The sequence below is a fragment of the Triticum aestivum genome, chromosome 7B, assembly GCF_018294505.1.
Source record: "Triticum aestivum cultivar Chinese Spring chromosome 7B, IWGSC CS RefSeq v2.1, whole genome shotgun sequence".
Taxonomy (NCBI): domain Eukaryota; kingdom Viridiplantae; phylum Streptophyta; class Magnoliopsida; order Poales; family Poaceae; genus Triticum; species Triticum aestivum.
In genome coordinates this window covers 239,462,515-239,482,066 of record NC_057813.1, presented here as the reverse complement: position 1 = coordinate 239,482,066, position 19,552 = coordinate 239,462,515, and the positions used below count along the sequence as shown (strand labels likewise).

Here is a 19,552-nt window from a genome sequence, read left to right as displayed (position 1 = left end):
TGTACCTAAACGAGGGTGAACTAAATACTTGCATGTGGTGTTTCGCCCAGTATGCAACTTGTTGCATATTGAGCTCCACTTAACTTGTAGTTTTGTTTGTTGCACTTTGCCATGTCATGCCTCTTTAAACCAGACATGCATCATACTTGTTTGTGCATCATGCCATGTTTATGCTTGTGTGTTTACCATGTTTTTTGCTTCTTTCCGGTTTGCTGCTCTCGTTAGCTTCGGTTTTGTTCCGGAGTTATGAGGATTCGTTCGACTACGTCTATTTGTCTTCTTCATGGATTCGGTCTTCTTCTTTGCGGGATCTCAGGCAAGATGACTATTACCCTCGATATCACTTCTATATTTGCTTGTTAGTTGTTCGTTCTATCACTATGTCGTGCTACCTACCACTTGTCATATCATGCCTCCCATATTGCCATGTTAGCATCTAACCTTTTTCACCCTTCCTAGCAAACCGTTGCCTGGCTATGTTACCGCTTTGCTCAGCCCCTCTTATAGCGTTGTTAGTTGCAGGTGAAGTTGAAGATTGTTCCATGATGGACAGGATTATGTTGGTATATCACAATATCTCTTATTTAAATTAATGCATCTATATACTTGGTAAAGGGTGGAAGGCTCGGCTTTATGCCTGGTGTTTTGTTGCACTCTTGCCGCCCTAGTTTTTGTCATACCGGTGTTATGTTCCTTGATTTTGCGTTCCTTACGTGGTTGGGTGATTTATGGGACCCCCTTGACAGTTCTCTTTGAATAAAAATCCTCCAGCAAGGCCCAACTTTGGTTTTAACATTTTCCACCTAAGCCTTTTTTCCCTTGGGTTCTGCCGACTCAAGGGTCATCTTTATTTACCCCCCTGGGCCAGTGCTCCTCTAGGTGCTAGTCCAAACCGAGCGATGTCCGGCGCCCCTGGGCAACTAGGGTCTATGCCAACCCGACGTCTGGCTCATCCGGTGTGCCCTGAGAACAAGATACGTGTGACTCCTATCGGGATTTGTCGGCACATCGGGCGGCTTTGCTGGTCTTGTTTTACCATTGTTGAAATGTCTTGTAAACCGGGATTCCGAGACTGATCGGGTCTTCCTGGGAGAAGGAATATCCTTCGTTGACCATGAGAGCTTGTGATGGGTCAAGTTGGGACACCCCTGCAGGGTATAAACTTTCGAGAGACGTACCCGCGGTTATGTGGCAGATGGGAATTTGTTAATATCCGGTTGTAGAGAACTTGACACCATATTCGAATTGAAATGCATCAACCGTGTGTATAGCCGTGATGGTCTCTTTTCGGCGGAGTCCAGGAAGTGAACACGGTTTTCGGTTATGTTTGAACGTAAGTAGTTTCAGGATCACTTCTTGATCACTTCTAGCTTCTCGACCGTTCCGTTTACTTCTCTTCCCGCTCTGATTTGCGTATGTCAGCCACCATACTTGCTTAGTTGCTGCCGCAATCTCACCACTTTACCCCTTCCTTACCCATTAAGCTTTGCTAGTCTTGATACCCATGGTCATGGGATTGTTGAGTCCTCGTGGCTCACAGATTACTACCAAAACAGTTGCAGGTGCCAATGATACCAGTGCAGGTGACACAACCGAGCTCAGATCGGGGCTCAACGAAGATCTTGGTTGTTGCTATGTTTTGTTTCATATTGATCAGTAGTGCAGCCTAGTTGGGACGATCGGGGATCTAGCAGTTGGTTTATCTTCTTTTCTTTTAGCTTCGTCCGTAGTCGGACTATGTTTGTATTCTAAATGATGTATGATTTATTTAAGTACTTGTGTGAAGTGGCGATTGTAAGCCAACTCTTTATCCCTTTCTTGTTCATTACATGGATTGTGTGAAGATGACCCTTCTTGCGACAAAACCACCATGCGGTTAAGCCTCTAAGTCATGCTTCGACACGTGGGAGATATAGCCGCATCGTGGGTGTTACACAATAAGTCATTATTGGTCCTTATAAATGGCATAATGGGTTGACCGATATGTTCCATAACAATTTTATTGCTCACAAGTAAATTACCCTTCTTCATTGGTCTTTCAAAATTACTTATGAGAATATTTCTTATAGATGCATCAATAATGAAGTTGCGACCAAATCTGAAAATAGGTAAATTACTCGCTATGCATACCTCTTCAAATACGTTGGGAGCGCATGATGGTGGTGTGACTTGAACAATATCTAGCTTCGTCTTTGGATGACTCTCCAACGCCTTTTCATCATCTTTTTCTTTATTCCGTGCATCGTTACCTTGAAGATCCTTATCAGCCGAACTTTCTTTGGCTACTTGCTCTTGTCCTTGAGGCTTGTCAATTTCTACGACACGGAACTCATAGGGCAGGAAGTAGGTTCCATTAAACTTAGAAAAATCAAGCATGGTTGTTTTCCTATGCTTGCCATGCCCTTTCTCAATAATCTTTGCCTCTTTGGATTTGATGGATTCGGAATATATACTACTTGATTCGGCTTTTTCAACCAAAGTACTTTCAAGTTCCAAATCACCCTTCTTTTCATTGATACTACCAATTGGCAAAGCTTCTTTTATCTGAGCCAATTATTTTTCTATTTGTTTCTGGCGGCGAGCGTCAAAGTTGGCTTTAAGCTTTTTCTCAATTTCAGCCCACTACGGATACCATTGCCCCCCAATGCTTTTAGATTCTTGCGGCAATGACACACGGGTGTTGCGGAAATTTTGCAATAGTGTAGGGGGTGTATAATATGATGTAGTACTAGGTGAAGGCATATGCATTGTTGTAAAACCATATTTTTGCTCGCCAATTGTATCAATTGGCAAAGATTCATCTTCTTGCAAAACTCTAGCTTTTATTGCGGCATAATCAGGAAATAGACCCTTTTCATGTTGTTCGAGGCAAAGAGCACTAATCCTCTTATTTTGGGCTAAACTCTTCAATGCAGCCATCACTACCTCATCTTCTACAATATTGGGCACAACCGCTCCTGTAAAATTTACATTCATTCGGCTATGACCAGGAAGGTCGGAAGCCGAATTATGAACATCTACAGTTGTGTATGGTGCTGAAAAATTATTGTCATAATGTGTAGCATATGACGGTTGGGAATAACTGGCCGAATAGCTAGTAGTAGCATGGCCGATTCTCTCGTTCATCGGCATGGTTGGATTACTATATTGGACATTACTTGCCGATGAATAAAAGGGTGAAACACTTTCTTGCATGGCATTGGAAATCCTAACATGAGATGTTTCAAATTTATTAACCAAACTCACCATGTTGTTCATCGGCATAACAATTTGTGGGGTTGCCGATGCATGAGAGTTGGGATACATATGATGCATGTTACTAGTATCATAAAAAGTTGAAGCATGTAAATTACTTTGAATCGGCCTATGCACGTAATTCGATGCATGATTGAACAAACTAGGGCTGGCCGATAGAGTATACTCATTGAACGATCTGGTAACAACATATGAATTATTTGCATCTACAGTAGGGAATTGGGTATTCATATTACCTTTGTAGATTGCAGCAACTTGATGACGATCTCTTCGTAGCAAGAATGGGATGGAGACCGTTCAAAGCTTCGCCCCCAGCGGAGTCGCCAAAAAGTGTGTTCGCACACGACCACGTCACCGTGTACCTCCAACATCGAGGGTGATGCACCGCAGCTCGCGTCGAAGGAGACCCGTCCGGAAGCGCAGTACGCAAGCAATCCGGCGGGCGCTTTTGAACACCCGAAACCCCATGCGCTCGGGAGGGACCCCACCTGGATGCGCGGCGGCTATGGGCTGCCCTAGGTCAACATGATCGCCCCTAGGGCCTCGAGGTTAGCCTCCCTGCAATGATGAAGAATGAACGAAGAACGAGGAAGAAGAAGAACTAGGGTTAAGGAGAAAAGATAAAAGATAAAAAGTGGTAGATGATTTGATCGACTGTGTGTTGTTCAATCGGCCGTCACCCCTTAGGTATATAAGAGGTGGCTGGACTTCCCGTGCAAGGAAAAGGTTTGGATTCACGTCCAAACCCCTACTCAAATTCGGATTTGTTTTATCCGAACTTTCCAAAACTGTTCGGTCTAAAACTGGCTGCACCTTGCAGGTCCTTTTTGTGGTGGTAAACGACCTCGGATGGAAACGAGTCCAAAAGCATTCTTGACCGTTTCGACGAAACGAAAAACTTTTATGTTTAACATTTTTTCATCAGACATCATCTCGAGGGCCAAATCGCTTGCGCAAAACAGCTAATTATTCACGCGGCTCATCAGACATACCCACATATGTGTCTGGTTCCGGGCGTCATATTTTGCTCACTGAAGGGTCACGCTGTGCGGGCTCTAACTTTTGCATACGACCTCGGATTGGGACAATTTTTATATCACAATCGATCACTTCGACGAGACGCACAACTTGAATGTTGAAACTTTTTCCATCTGAAGCCATCTTCATTGGGTTCCTAGCCATATTTTAATCTGGTGTCGACATGAGCATCTCTGAACTTGTCATAACTTTTACATTCGAGCTCCGTTTTAGACCATCTTTATATTCATATTCATCTTCTCGAAGAGAGCCATCTCATGGTGACTTTTAATAGTAAGTTTGAATTAAGCTTGACATAGCTTCAAGCCACTCTTTATAAACGTGCCACATTTGAGCGTCAACACAATGCTTCGTCAGTTATTGTTTGGAAAGTAATTCATGTTATTACATGACAAAAAAATTATTTTGTGCCACATCAGTAGATGCATGGACATCACAACAGGCATGCTGACTGGATAAATATTTGAACCTAGCTATTATGAAGGAGACGCCTAGCCTGCTCTGCCTCTGCTAGCTTATTTATGGCTTCTTCCATCTCTTCTTTGGCTTGGGTGAAGAGAGCATCCGATTGCTCTTTTCGCTTCTTCAGGAACTCAGCTACATTCTCAAGGGTTGTTGCATGGTTTCTTTCAGCCTTTACTAGAGCCACGAGGACACGAACAGCTGACGGCTCCACCTGGCTTATGTGCAATCCAGCATCATCTGGGAATTTGCACCTTGTGTCTAATCCAGCATCATTAGGAAACTGGCACCTTGTGTGTAATCCAGCCTCATTTTGGAAACATGATCTTGAGGTTGACCATACTTCCCTCCTTGCAGGAACTGCATCTTGACATGAACTTACTTCTTTTTTAGATCAATACTCAGAGCAACCCAGATCCATTTAGTAGAAGCCAGATAAATAGGACTCGGAGAAGTGAATTCAAAAGGAAAATTATAAAAACAGACTACAAGGTGAGAACACCCACTTCCTACATCAAGCTAAAAACAAAAGCATTAGGACGATTAAGACTCTTCTTATTACACACAGAAGACTAGTAGGCTAAGAGAAACAGAAACTACAACACATACACATCGAAGAACACGAGGCTAAACGAAAGTAATTGAAAGAGTGTTACTTACCAAAGGTCGTTTTATATGTTCGATGCAGCACCTCTTTAACTTGCCATGCTCCTTGAAGATGTCCCCTATATCCCGCGTTTGGTCTTCATTGCTCCTCTACATGTTTGCACTCGTGGTTTTAAAATCTCAACATGGCAAGAAAAATATACTACTAGTAATACTCATGCATCTTGTGGGCAACATTAAAGAACTCGTCTGCCATCTTAGAGCATCTCCAATAGAAGCGCAATGCGCGGCGCTTTAGAAAGGCGTTTACAGTGCTGAGATCGGGAAGTAGAGATAGAGAGTATAGACTAGAGAGTAGAGGATAGTTCTCAGCATAGATATAGCATAGATAGATAAAAAATAGATAGTTCAACTACTCCTCATCGTCGGGCTCCTCCTCGGTGATGTCCTCCTCCGACGTCTCAATGTAGGCATGAAGATACCGATGTCGTCGGATTCCCAGGGTGACGCTACTCCTAGCCTCATGTTGAATTGTGTGTCCGCTTTTCGCGTACGCTTGTCCTCGCAATAGGCGGCTCGCTCCGCTCTCCTCTTCTCCCTCTCCACCCTCCTTTGCGCGTAGAAATCACTCTCGTTGATGATGTCCTATGGGAAGCGTTGGTGCCACAGCACCATGGCCTCCTCGTCCATCTCGGCGATGCTGAGACGATGCTCCCGCCTGTGGTTGTGGCGACGATCCTCGTCGGTGATAAGCGGCGGCAGAGGCGTGAGCTCATGCGCCCGCTCCCACGGCGGCACGTTGGAGAAGTTCAATGTTTTATGAGGCCACCGGAGGCGCCAAGTCGCCGCGTCGTACGCGCGTGCGGCCTTGTGGGCAGTGTTGAAATTGCCGAGGCTGAGGCGTATCCCGCGAAACCAGATCTCGGCGGAGAAGCCGCCGGAGGGGCGCGGGCAGACGCCACGGTATGCCCAAGTTTCCCGGCAATGCGGCGGCATGGTGGCGCGGCGGCGGCAAGGCGAGAAAGAGCGGGGAGAGAGCGGTAGCAAGGCACAGAGCGGTGGGAGGGTGTTGGATTTTATAAAGCGCGCTGGACGCAACGCCACAAATCTAGCGCGTGCACGGCCGCTTTTTCCCGCGCGCGCGATCCTTTCCCGACGTCCCTGTTATATCTACTCTCTTCTCTACTATTCTATTTATTTATATTTAATACTTATCTCTACTTCTCTACTCTCTACTCTTTTTTTCTTTTAAAAACAGAGTTGGTGATGATGGTGTGCCTGCCATCCTGCAATATAGGTCGTCCAATTTATATCCGACTGATAGAAAGGAAACTATGTGTCAAGACCCAGATTCTATGCCACACCGGTCTAGCATGTAACACCTCATATCACTTTGCGGCCTCACGCACGATATTCCCACGGGTGTCGCCTTACCATGCCCGGTACCGTTTGCGCCTTTTGGCACACGTATATGATAGTGTCGCTAGCATCCATATGACAAATAACGGGCCGACATGGCTAGTCGTGAAACCAAAGTGGCAGTAACTTACAAGGACAGGCATACATGACCTAGCAATGAATGTGTCGGTCAACAGCGAGTGAATCCGGTCTGTTGCAGCTGGGCTAGTAGGACTCGGGAGAATCCAGGCTGTAGCAGGCTAACAGGACTCCGGTAGACACCACGTGACATTTTCTGAAGGGACAGACACATGAACGAAGAAGGACACATGCAGGCCAACCTAAGTGATCCGGAGTAGTAGCAAGCTACCAGGGCTCAGTGGAAGCACTAGGAGACATTTCCAGGTAAGAGAGGCTACTAAGGATAAACAAATAGATAGTCAGATCCCACACATAGCAATACACATTACACACATGCATAACATGCAAGTATGTGATGTACAACATGGCATCACAACATAACTCAACAACTCATATAGATAAAGACTCAGAAGAGTCATCATAGCATTTATTACAAACAGGGGTCACATGATCCAACATTCAGAGCACACAATCAACAAGCGGAAGCATTACATGTCTGAGTACAGACATCTACAAATGTAAAAGGCTGAAGAGCCTGACTATCTACAACATCCGATCAAGATCGTAGCTGAGGTACAAGCTACTTGTCGAAGTCCATAGAAACTAGTAAGACCGAAGTCTCCGCTGCAAAAACATAAATAAAGCAACATGAGTACAAAGGTACTCAGCAAGACTTACATCAAATCCTATCATACATGCATTTGTATCGAAAAGGTAATGTGGGTTTAGTTGCAGCAAGCGAGCTTTAACTCAGTGGCTATCCTATTCTACGACTACGAGAGCTTCTTTGAGGTGAGACAACGCACACGAGTCCACTAATCACCACACAATACGCTACTATGGATTCATCCCCGTCTCCCTACGAGAAGGCCATCCATAGCACTCACACTAGTCTTGAGCATTTTAGAGTATCCACTTCAAGTTGTCTATGTACCATGTAAGAATCCAAGAAGTCCATAACCGCGGACCTGGCTATTCGAATAGATTATGTTAACCCTGCAGGGGTGTCCTTCTTCACACACGCTTTCGCCACTTACCACCATGTACACGTCATGTATCTCGGCAACCTTCAAGCGGAAGCCTGGTGAGGGTGTCGGCCACGACCTGACTAACCACACAAGACCCTAGTCCAGGTTTATCACCAATTCGGGTTCTATCCGCAAGGGAGTCCGGCCGAGGTTCCCATCACGGCCCCAAACGATGTGTACAGGGTTCCCGAGCCCACCATCCGGGTGCCACTCGGTACACCAGGCCACGTGTGCCTAGTCTGTCCCAAGCCCACCATGTCGGGTGCCACTTGGTAGAAAAATAACACTACCTACAAACACCAGAAACTAGTTGCGACTCCTGGACAGAGATCAAGTTGGTTAATAAGTCGAGAAGGGCACTTAAGCAGTCCAATGTGTGGTAGTATCTAATCATTGGACAACATACACAAAACTCAGTGCTTAAGGACGGTTCCAGCGAGACAACCTACCATGTACTCTTACATGGCCTCTCACCGCTACCTTTACCAAATCGTGTTCACACACTTCACTCTCAGCATCAGAACATAGAACACTGCACTCCAATTCATTCCCAATGAATCAGACCTGACACACTCTAAGCAATATCAGGCTTGGCATGGTAGGGACACAACATGGCTTCAATCAACTCCTACACATGCTAGCGGGTTCCAACTATTTACTGTGGCAATGACAGGTCATGCAGAGGAATGGGTTCAACTACCGCAACACAAAGTAGCAATTGAATTATTGTTGTCCTAATGCAATAACAGAGAGCAGGAGCGAGAGAGTAGGATTGTATCAGAATGAACAGGGGGGTTTGCTTGCCTAGTAGATCAATAGAGGAGGCATAGCTTCACCAAACACGTACTCTCAAGCACTCTCCAGAGCAGGACCTATCGAGAAGGAACAGTGTCGGCAATCAATACACAAGCATATGTAACAATATGATGCATGAACATGGCATTAATATGTGATGTTTCTTGAGCTAATGCAACTAGCATTCATTTGGATGAAATCCATTTGAACCAAAGATTCAAATGCATCTCCAAAGTAAGCTCTTATATATGCCATTTATATGTTTTCACTTATACAGTAGGTATAATTTGGTTTGTCATGCATGAAAATGGTAAAAATGGATAGATTGAATTTTTCTGATAATTTTTCATATATAAATTATTTCAATCTGAGCTACGGTTGAATTTCTATGAATTTTTGAAGTTTATAGCAATTTCTGGATTTTCCTAATTTATTTTAATACCAGAAAATGAATAACTCCGTCAGCACTGCGTCATGCTTGCGTCAGCAAGTCAACAATGCTGACTGGGTCAAACCTGACATGTGGGTCCCAAGTGTCAGTGACTATGGCTAATCCTAATTTAAAATAAACCTAAACTGGTTTAATTAACAGGGCTGGCCCCACGCGTCAGTGACCTAGGGTAGTAAAACCCTGGTCAGACGGGGTCAAACCCAATCAACCGGGGCTAACCCCACCGGTGACTTGACGCCGGCGAGGCCAGACGCGGCGGCGGGCTGCGGGATCGCATCTCCGGTGACCAAACTCGCGGCGAAGACCATCTGCGAGGAGTTGGTGCTTGCGCGCATCCACTGGTACCCTCCGTTTAACCAGAGATGGCCTAGATCGACGGCAGCGACCACTTGGGCGGTGGCCGGAGTTTCGCGGGGAGGGGAGAAGGGGCTACGGTGCACGACAGGGGCCGGGGTTGACCACGTTCGTCTCCTGGAGACGTACTGACCATGGTGGAGTGCTCGGTTGCAGGTTCTCGTAGGAGTGGCTGCGGTGGCGACATGGCCGGCGGCGAGGTGCTACGGCCATGGTGGGGGAGGGAGCTACGTCACGAGAATGGAGGAACGGGGAGAGGGGAACGGAGCAGGAGCTCACAGCGGACTTGACGGGCTTGACGGCGAGCTCGGGGATGCACTGGAGTCGGCGGGGCAGCGAAGACGATCTCCGGCGGACGGAGATGAAGATGACGGCGATGGAGGCGCTCTAGGGCCTCCCGGGGCACGTGACTTGACAGAGAGGTAGTCAGCGACATGGCGGAGCTTCTGAGCATGGGGAGAGGGCGAGGCCGTGGCAGTGGTCGCGGCAACGGCGAGCGGCGGTGATGGCAGCGCTCAAGCGGATCGAGAGAGAGAGATCCAGGGGAGGAGGGAGAATGAGAGAGAGTGAGAGGGGTGTGGGGCGGCGCGGGGCGTCGCGCGGGGCTTCCAGGCGACGAGGGAGGGGCCAGGCAGGCAGGTGGTATGGCGGTACGGCCGTGCGAGCGCGCCGGCCACACGCCTGGCAGACTGGCGCTAGGAGGATGACAGCGCTGGTGGGCTGGCCCAGCTGGGCCGCACAGTGCTAGGCCAGCTGAGGCGCCAGCTGGCCTACATCATTTCTTTCTGTTTTCTATTTCCGACATTTGTTTTAAATTAGAAAAACAATACTAAACTATTTTATTTTCTTATGCCAATTTTTGTAGAAGCTAGTGGTATTATTCCAGAGCTCCTCATCAACTATCATAATTTTTGGACAATATTATATATATATAACAATATATATCCGAAGCAAATAATTAATGGATTAATCCAAATGGCCAAGATAAATACTTACGAGCTCCTAAAAATATTAGTTTGATTTTTATCTCTGACCAATGTTTTCAGAGAGCAACATGAACATTTTCCAGGACCTTTTTGGAGCAATTTTTAACTGGGTCATTTCCAGAAATGATTTCTGAGGGATTCACAAATCCTCATTTCAAACTTAAATGGAATTTAAACATGATGCACACATGACTAGCTAGCCTTGAGCATACCAGAACTAGGGATGTGACACTATGGCAATTTTGCAGAAAGATACCCACACCCCTCTCCAGATTTGCAAATAAGGCCTTCCCTCGTTCATCCTTTTCTCCCACAAGATAAACTACTCATACAAATGCATCTTGATGCGTGCAACGCATGGGAATCTTGCTAGTTCTAAAAAAAATCCATCATTTGCCACACTACTGGTTGCAGATGAAGAACTTACCCAAGCACAACGCGATACAGGAGCGACGCACAATTACAAGCTGATATTCTGTTGGACAATGGAGGCTATAACCAATTACTTTTATGGGAACAATAGCAACCAGGAAATTTGAAGGGTAGGTATGAACAAAATTGGAACTGCACATGTACTGCTAAGTGATTCAATACACACATTACCAATCGAGGAGGAGAACGAGGGTCGCGGCAGCCTCTGTGCATCATGGGAAGCAACGGAAGTCAGTTCATTGTCCACGATGGTGGTGCTTCTGCGCTTGGCGTCGGTTTCTGGGAAGCAGATCCGAGACTGTAGAAGATGGTGCCGAGGAAGAGGCTCCGTGTACGATGACGATGGTGGACCAGCTCCAGTGCGGCATACTAGGTCATCGATGAGGCAGATGTGCTGCGATGGACGAGTGCGCCGATGTAGAAGGGGGGAGCACGAAGGCTGCGGTGCCGTGGAGAAGTCTATTTTGCGATGTGGATAGAAAACGGGGAGTATTCAGGTGTACTACTCTAGGTGCCGGGGTGGGCTTGGCTGGGTAGGGTGAATCTGAAGTTACGAGAATAGCCCCCTACCAAGCATCATTCGTAGGCCTGTTCCAACGGCTATGATGGTAACTTCCCACTGCTCGAATCAGGGTCACGGGAGATTTTCCCGCCGACCACAAAATTTTGTGACACTGAACTCCCCGTGTGGCGTGCTGGGTGATTGGGCTAAGCAACTAGCGAGTTGTAATAGTAACTACTACTCCCTCCGTCCCATAATGTAAGACGTTTTTGACACTAGTGTAGTACTCCCTCCATTTTCATTAACTCTGCATATTAGGTTTGACCGAAGTCAAATTTCCTAAAGTTTGACCAAGTGTATAGAAAAATATAAACATTTACCATAACCAATATTTATGATGTGGAAGTACATTCAATAATGAATCTAATGGTATTTATTTGTTATTGTATATGTTAATATCTTTTGTTATAAACTTTCTGAGAGTTTACAAAACTTGACTTTGACCAATGCTAATACACGGACTTAAATAAAAATGGAGGGAGTACGCGTTTGTTTTCTTGGTTTGTAGTGAATTAATCATTTGTTGTAATTGTGAAATAAATATATTAGGCTATTGACTTCGAATGTAATGGTCTATACAATTCAATAGTTACAATCATTGTTGAATTCCAAGATATGTATGAGGTCTATAGTACTTCACATTATGCTCAAACTCACATAATCCCAGTCAAATGAGAATCTAAATGCATTTCATAGTTATTACTTTGTAGGATGCAACAAAACCAACCATAACTCTACATCATCCATTATAAAAGCAACATTTTGAACACATCCCAATGTGTGAATGAAACGTGTAGAGAGAGCTTGCGAGGATGGAGCAGATAAGGCGGGAAAGATTGTATGTATGTGGACGAAAGAGTACGAGACAAACCTAACAAGATAGAGAGAGAAAGAGAGAGGAAGAAGTTAGGTCTGTGAGAAAGATGGAGACATGTAATATACGTGAGATGCGTGTGCATCAGGATTCTGTACACATGGAAGCAGAAGAGACAACATGTTTGATGAGAGAGCTTGAAAAACATGAATGAGAGAGGGGAAGGATCTCGTGGGTTGAGGGACTGATAATTTTGTGCAGGGGAGAGGGATTGGTAATTTTGTGCGGGAGAGATTGGGGGGGAGGAGTCATTCAACCATCGTCACATCATCCTGCTTCCAAATGGCCTCGCATTCTCTAGCGTAGTGTGGTCGCCGTCTTCGATCTCCTCGATGCCCTCTTTGAAGATTGAGGTGTTGTGCATGCTAGAGTGTAGAGAAGCACAAGCGAGAGTGTTCGCCATATAACCTTGGATGGGATGAATTGTGTGTTCGGGGGAGGGGATGTGTGTGTGCGGTGTACGTGTTTGTCTATGTGTGTGTGTGTGTGTGTGTGTCAGATATTGAGAGAAATCAAACCTATGGAGAGAAATGTGTGTGTATGTGATGGAAAGCTACATGCTAAATAGGGTTTTCACGAAGACATTGTGCGTGCAAGATAGAGAGCGATGTGCGGGCCTTGAGGTGGGCAGGGGTCGGGTGAGGGTGTCAAAATATGTGTGTTGATGCATGCGTTACATGTGATCGTGCGAGGGACAGACGAATCGAGAGAGATGGTTGTTGTGTTATGGCTTCTCCTCTCTCTCTCTTACACACACACACAAGTAAAATACAAGACCATTCTCTCATGTATACACAACGTATCGGCATCTGTCTATCTCTCACTCATGCATGATCATTTGCATATTCGCACCTCTCTATGTCTCTAGCACACGCACACCGTCTTCACATTGCCCTTCCGCCACAACACACATATCGACACATACACACGTTCTCTCTCAGTCACACACACAAAATCAGTACTAAAAAACTAGGGCGCACCTAAAACGTCCAAATCCAAATACACATGAACTGGAGCTAAATTCAAATATATGGAAATATTGTAGCATCAGGAACTTTTCCAGAAAAAAAGATGAGTAATATTCGGGGATTGTTTTCACACACACAAAAAGGTTCGGTGGATGTCCTTCGAGCACGACATGGTGACGCACCGTTCGATCGACCGCGCGGCCGCGGTTCACGCACTTGCACAGGATTCCGTATCATGGCTGTGGCAACTAATATAAGTGTTGCCTCAGTCTAATGTTTACATGTACTAGTACGGTTTTCTTTTAAGTTTGACCAACCCTATATAAAACTAAACTAAGCTCCCATACACGCACTCATCAATATGCCATCACCGCTGTTGCACATGCCGGCGCCCGCCTGCTTCGGCCAACAATTTCTCACCCATCACTGATGTGTCTCCGCCATCCCTATGCCATGAAGCCGAAGGCTCGCCCGCTCACATCGTCTGTAGTCCCTCCTTGCGATGCCGCAGCGCTGCCAAGCACGCGAGCAGCTGGTGGAGCCGCGTCTATGCATGCAGCGTTCGAAGAGGAGGACGAGCGCGTGCTCCAGCATGCCGGCGAGGAGGAATAGCGTGTCATTGTCGTCTCCGCCCGCGCGGAGTAGGCGCACATGGTGGCTGTCACGACGGAAGCTGGTCGCGCCCGCGCCGAGCCCGCAAACTGGGTGCAGACGCGGAATCTACCTTCGAGACCTTGAATGCCACGTGGATCCTGCAATCTGAAGGAGCAATACGGGTCAGTCAAATCTTGTGAGCCATTGGATGCAACATGGATAGCTAGAAGGGCTTCTTCAACCTCCGAAATTGATGCACTTTTCATCTTCTCAGCCCGCCACACGCCTAACCACCTGCCGTCGCTGCCCCGCCCTCCCCTGAATCGCCTGCCACCGCCATGCTCCCGCCATCCCCGGCATCCCTTTAACCCCGGGCACGATCCATTTTTTCTAGCGAACTGCATTCTGCACCCAACACTCATAAGATAGTTCATGGGCACCCTGCCACCCTAATATAGATACTGGGATAGCTTCTCTGTCATCTTCTTCCTTCGCTCTGTCGAACTTCTTTCACAAATCGACTGACCCAAATTATACTACTAGTACGAACGTATTAAGTACAGTAGGAACACGAAGATACGAGCAGTAGTACCAACTGCAAGAAGAACAGTAGTAAGACATAGTACTAGTACTACTGTATGTACTGAAGAGTTCAAATAACAAGAAAGAACATAAAGTTCAAATAACAAGAAAGAACATAAACATAGTTCTGCTGGGGGTACTGCCACCTTACTCGGAGCCCGAGTCCACATCCTCGACTTCGTCCTCGTCCCTCTTCCTCTTCCTCTTCACCGATGCTTCTTTGCTTGAACCGAACACTGGGCTCTGCTTCATCATCCAACCCTTGTAGATATTTAAACAAAGGTAGGCATCCATTGCTGCATACAGGATGTGATCTTCATCTAATGTCTTCGACTCCCATGCATGAAGAAACTGGTGGTGAGGTTTCTTCAGTTTAGCGTACGAAGGATCAATCATGGCTGCTCCCAGGGTCAACATCGAAGGCTGAGAGGAGGACACCAGGCTTGCCTTCTGGAGATCGAAGGGTTGGCCTACAACGAGGCCTATCCGACCCAGGGCATCCCTGTCGTTCCTAAAGTCTATAGTAACGAGTTTCACTCTTTCGTCCTTGAGGAAGTTCTTAAAATCCTGGCACTCAACGTCGGCATGGCATATGTGGTAGACCAAACACACATTATGTATACAAACCTGGATCACTCTGGGCTTCTTCTTCTCTGCCTCCTTTAGAATCTTCTCTCTTTCCAGGACTATCGTGTACTCAACATCTAGCCAGCGACCCACTCATCCTTTGAACTATTGAACATGCGTAGGAAGCGAGCAAGGCATGCTTTCACCGTCGCGGATCCACATGTGTAGATGACGATGAACTCATCGCCGGTGATGGCTCTAACTTGGTACTCAGCGGCGACCATGGAGATTTGGGAGGCCATGGATTTTGGAGGAGGGTTAGGAGAAGTTGAACTGGTGTAATGTGAAAGGACGAGACGACTGGGAGCGAACTGTACCGACCAGACCTCGAACGGTCAAGTCTCTGTGCATCAGTGTCATCCCTGGATCAGTAATGCTAACACGCACAACACTCGAGGAATTATAACAGAGTGTCAATCACACACTTATTACATCAAGTCCTCATAAAGAGTATGATTACAAAAAAATATCATGGCTGAAGGCCATCTAAACTAGATAACTGCGGAAGCTTCAAAGGTAAATGAGTCCATTAACTCCAACGGCATAGCTGAGTGCAAAACAACGACCTATCGCACCTTATTCGTCGTCTGAGTAGTCTGCAACATAAGACGTTGCAGCCCGAAACGGGTCAGCACATGGAATATGTTGGCATAGTTACACTATAAAGCAATGATAATGCAAGAACTATATCTACATGCAATGTTTGGCTGGTGGAGGCTCTAAGTTTCATAGTTTTGCATAAAGATCAGGGGCTAAATTGCGATAAAAATAATTGCGGATAAGTCCCGGGCCGAAAATAAACCAAAAAGAGAAAGACTAACTAACGAATGCTCGCTGTCTGAACTAATCCAACGAATAACGTTCATTAAAACGAAATGAACGGACGAACGTCCACTAAATAATAAAACCTAAAAAAACGATCTGAAAAACTGAAGAAAAAAAACAAAGTGAACCCGCGAACCGGTGCGGTTTTTATACCGGTTAACGACGGAGGGTCAACGACGTCTGTTGTGGTGGCGGCATGGGGATGTGGGTGGCGGCGCAGCAGTAGCAGCAGCGGTGGGCGGCGGCGCGGGCTACAGCAGCGGTGGCGGTGGGCGGCTGCGGCAGCTCGGGACGGGGTGAGGCGGCGGGGTGGCGGGGTATTTAAAGGGGCCGGGGGGCGAGGCGGCATGGAGGAGGGGGCAAGGCGGCGGGGCAGAGGCAGAGTCCGGCTCGGAGCGAGTGTCCGGCGGCGGCGCGCTCCCGCGCGGGAAGGCGGCGGCGGCCCGGCTCGGCTGGGCCTTTGGCCGAGTCGGGTGAAACGTTTTTTTAAATAATTTTGCCTGAAGAGAAAATTCCTAATTAAAAAAAAATCTAAAAACGCCAAAAACAATTTTCACCGTCTAAATAATATATTTAGAACAAAGTGAACATTTTTCTGGCCTAAACATGCTATTTTAAAAAATGCATATTTTTCTAATTCAAATAAAATAGCAAATAAAATCATAATTTGATTTTAAAATTCTTTCTCCAATATTTCTCTTAATTTGAAGAAGTCATATTATCTTCTCTCATTTATTTTTAATATGAGAAATAATTGGAGAGAAAATAATAAAATCAAATTGATCCTTTCTTCAAATTTGAAATAAATTCAAATATGATTTTTGTGAAACCTCCAACTCTCTCCTTGGGTCCTTGAGGTGCTTAAGATTTCTGGGATCTCAACCCAATGCAAGAATAAATATGATATGCATATGATGATCTATATATAACATCGAAATTTAAAATTGGGATGTTACAAACCTACCCCCTTAAGATGAATCTCGCCCTCGAGATTCGGGTTGGTCAGGAAAAAGGTTTGGGTGGTCTCTATGAAGATCTTCTTCTCGCTCCCAGGTGGCTTCCTCCTCGGTATGGTGGCTCCACTGAACTTTGCAAAACTTGATAACCTTGCTGCAAGTAACTCGACTAGAAAACTCGAGAATCTTGACTGGCTTCTATTCATAAGTCAAATCACTGTCTAACTGAATTTCTTCCAGTGGCACTGTATCTCTCAGAGGAGTATCGGCCATCTCTGCGTGACACTTCTTCAACTGGGAAACATGAAACACATCGTGAACTCCTGACAATCCTTCTGGCAATTCCAGCTTGTAGGGAACTTCTCCCATGCATTCCAAAACTCTGTATGGTCCCACCAAATGTGGTGCTAGCTTTCCCTTGAGTCCAAAATGCTTGACTCCTCGAAGCATGGACAAACGAAGATATACTCTGTCTCCGACTTCGTAAACTATCTCCTTGCGTTTAGAATCCGCATAACTCTTCTGCCTGGACTGGGCTACCTTGAGTCTGTCGTGAATCAACTTAACCTTCTCTTCAGAGTCTTTGATTAAATCTGGTCCGAACAACTGTCAATCTCCAACTTCATCCCACAGAGCTTCAAAAGGGGCCATCTTCAAACTGGCTTGATAACTGTTGTTGTAAGAAAACTCTGCATACGGCAAATTGTCGTCCCAACTAGATCCATAATCTAACGCACAAGCTCTCAATATGTCCTCCAAAATTTGATTGACTCTCTCGGTCTGTCCATCTATCTGTGGATGAAAGGTTGTACTGAACTCTAGCCTGGTACCCAAAGTTTCATGCAACTGATTCCAAAACTTTGAGGTAAACTGGGTTCCTCTCTCTAATACAATGGTCCTCGGAACTCTATGTAGACATACGATCCTGGTCATGTATATCTTTGCCAACTTAGCACTCGTATAGGTGGTCTTCACCGGGATGAAATGAGCTACTTTCGTCAACCGATCGACTACAACCCAGATAGAGTCATAGCCTGAACGTGTCCTCAGCAATCCAGTGATAAAATCCATGCCAAGCTTATCCCACTTCCATTCGGTTATCGGCAATGGATGTAGCAATCCAGCCGGCTTCTGATGCTCTGCCTTAACTCTCTGACGTACAACACATACTGCTACATACTCGGCAATATCCTTCTTCATTCCTGTCCACCAGAAACTTTCCTTCAAATCTAGATACGTCTTAGTGTTACCTGGGTGAATCGGATACGGCGAATCATGGGCCTCCTGCAGAATCAACTTCCTGATCTCGGGGTCATTGGGCACATAAACGCGATCCTCAAACCATAAAGTGTCGTGCTCACCCTCATGAAATCCTTTAGCCTTTCCCTTGCTCATCCTTTCCTTTATCTTGGCAATCTCCTTGTCAGTCTTCTGGGCTTCTCTGATCTTACCCATCAAAGTAGACTGACTTTCCAATGCTGCAACATAACCTCGGAACTATCTCCAAACATAGCTCTCAAAGATCAATTGCTAACTCCTTAGGTAATCCTTCGGTTATGAGTGTGTTAACATAACTCTTGCGGCTCAATGCATCTGCTACGACATTCGCCTTTCCGGGGTGATAGAGTAATTTCATGTCATAATCCTTGATGAGCTCCAACCATCTCCTTTGCCTGAGGTTCAACTCCTTCTGCGTGAAGATGTATTTCAAACTCTTATGATCCGTGTACACCACAAAATGGTTTCCGATGAGAAAATGTCTCCATGTCTTCAGCGCATGCACTACGGCTACTAACTCCAAGTCATGTGTGGCATAATTCAGCTCATGAGGTTTAAGCTGCCGTGAGGCATATGATACAACTCTTCCTTCCTACATAAGTACTGCTCCAAGTCCTCGACGTGAAGCATTGCAATATACTTGATAATCCTTCCATTGGTCTGGGAGAATCAGCACTGGGGCTGTAGCCAAGCATTTCTTCAACTCCTGAAAACGGGCTTCACACTCCTCAGTCCATTTAAACTTGGTGTCCTTCTTCAATAACTCTGTCATGGGCTTTGCAATCTTGGAGAAATTCTCAATGAACCACCGACAATATCCTGCGAGTCCAAGAAAACTCCCGATCTCTCCAACTGATGTGGGTGCCACCCATTTAGTCACAAAAACAACCTTGCTAGGGTCTACTGCTATTCCCACTCCGGATATAACATGTCCGAGAAAACCAACTTCCTTTAACCAAAACTCACATTTGCTGAACTTGGCATACAACTGATATTTTCTAAGCTTCTCAAGAACCAAATGCAAATGCTCCTTATGTTCCTCTTCGTTCTTCGAGTAGACCAATATATCATCAATAAACACCACCACGAACTTATCCAAAAACTCCATAAACACTTTGTTCATCATGTTCATGAAATAGGCAGGCGCGTTAGTCAGACCAAATGACATAACAATATACTCATATAGCCCGTACCTTGTGGTAAAAGCCGTCTTAGGTATATCCTGCTCTCGGATCTTCAACTGGTGATAACCTGATCGAAGATCAATCTTAGAGAATACTTTAGCTCCTTGCAACTGGTCAAACAAATCATTGATCATCGGCAGAGGGTATTTTTTCTTG

At 45.8% G+C, this 19,552-nt stretch overlaps 1 pseudogene; it reads right to left on the bottom strand.

Moving 5' to 3' along the window:
* Positions 1 to 5,868: 5,868 nt before the first annotated feature.
* Positions 5,869 to 6,357, bottom strand: LOC123163011 (AP2/ERF and B3 domain-containing transcription factor ARF14-like; annotated as a pseudogene).
* Positions 6,358 to 19,552: the final 13,195 nt, after the last annotated feature.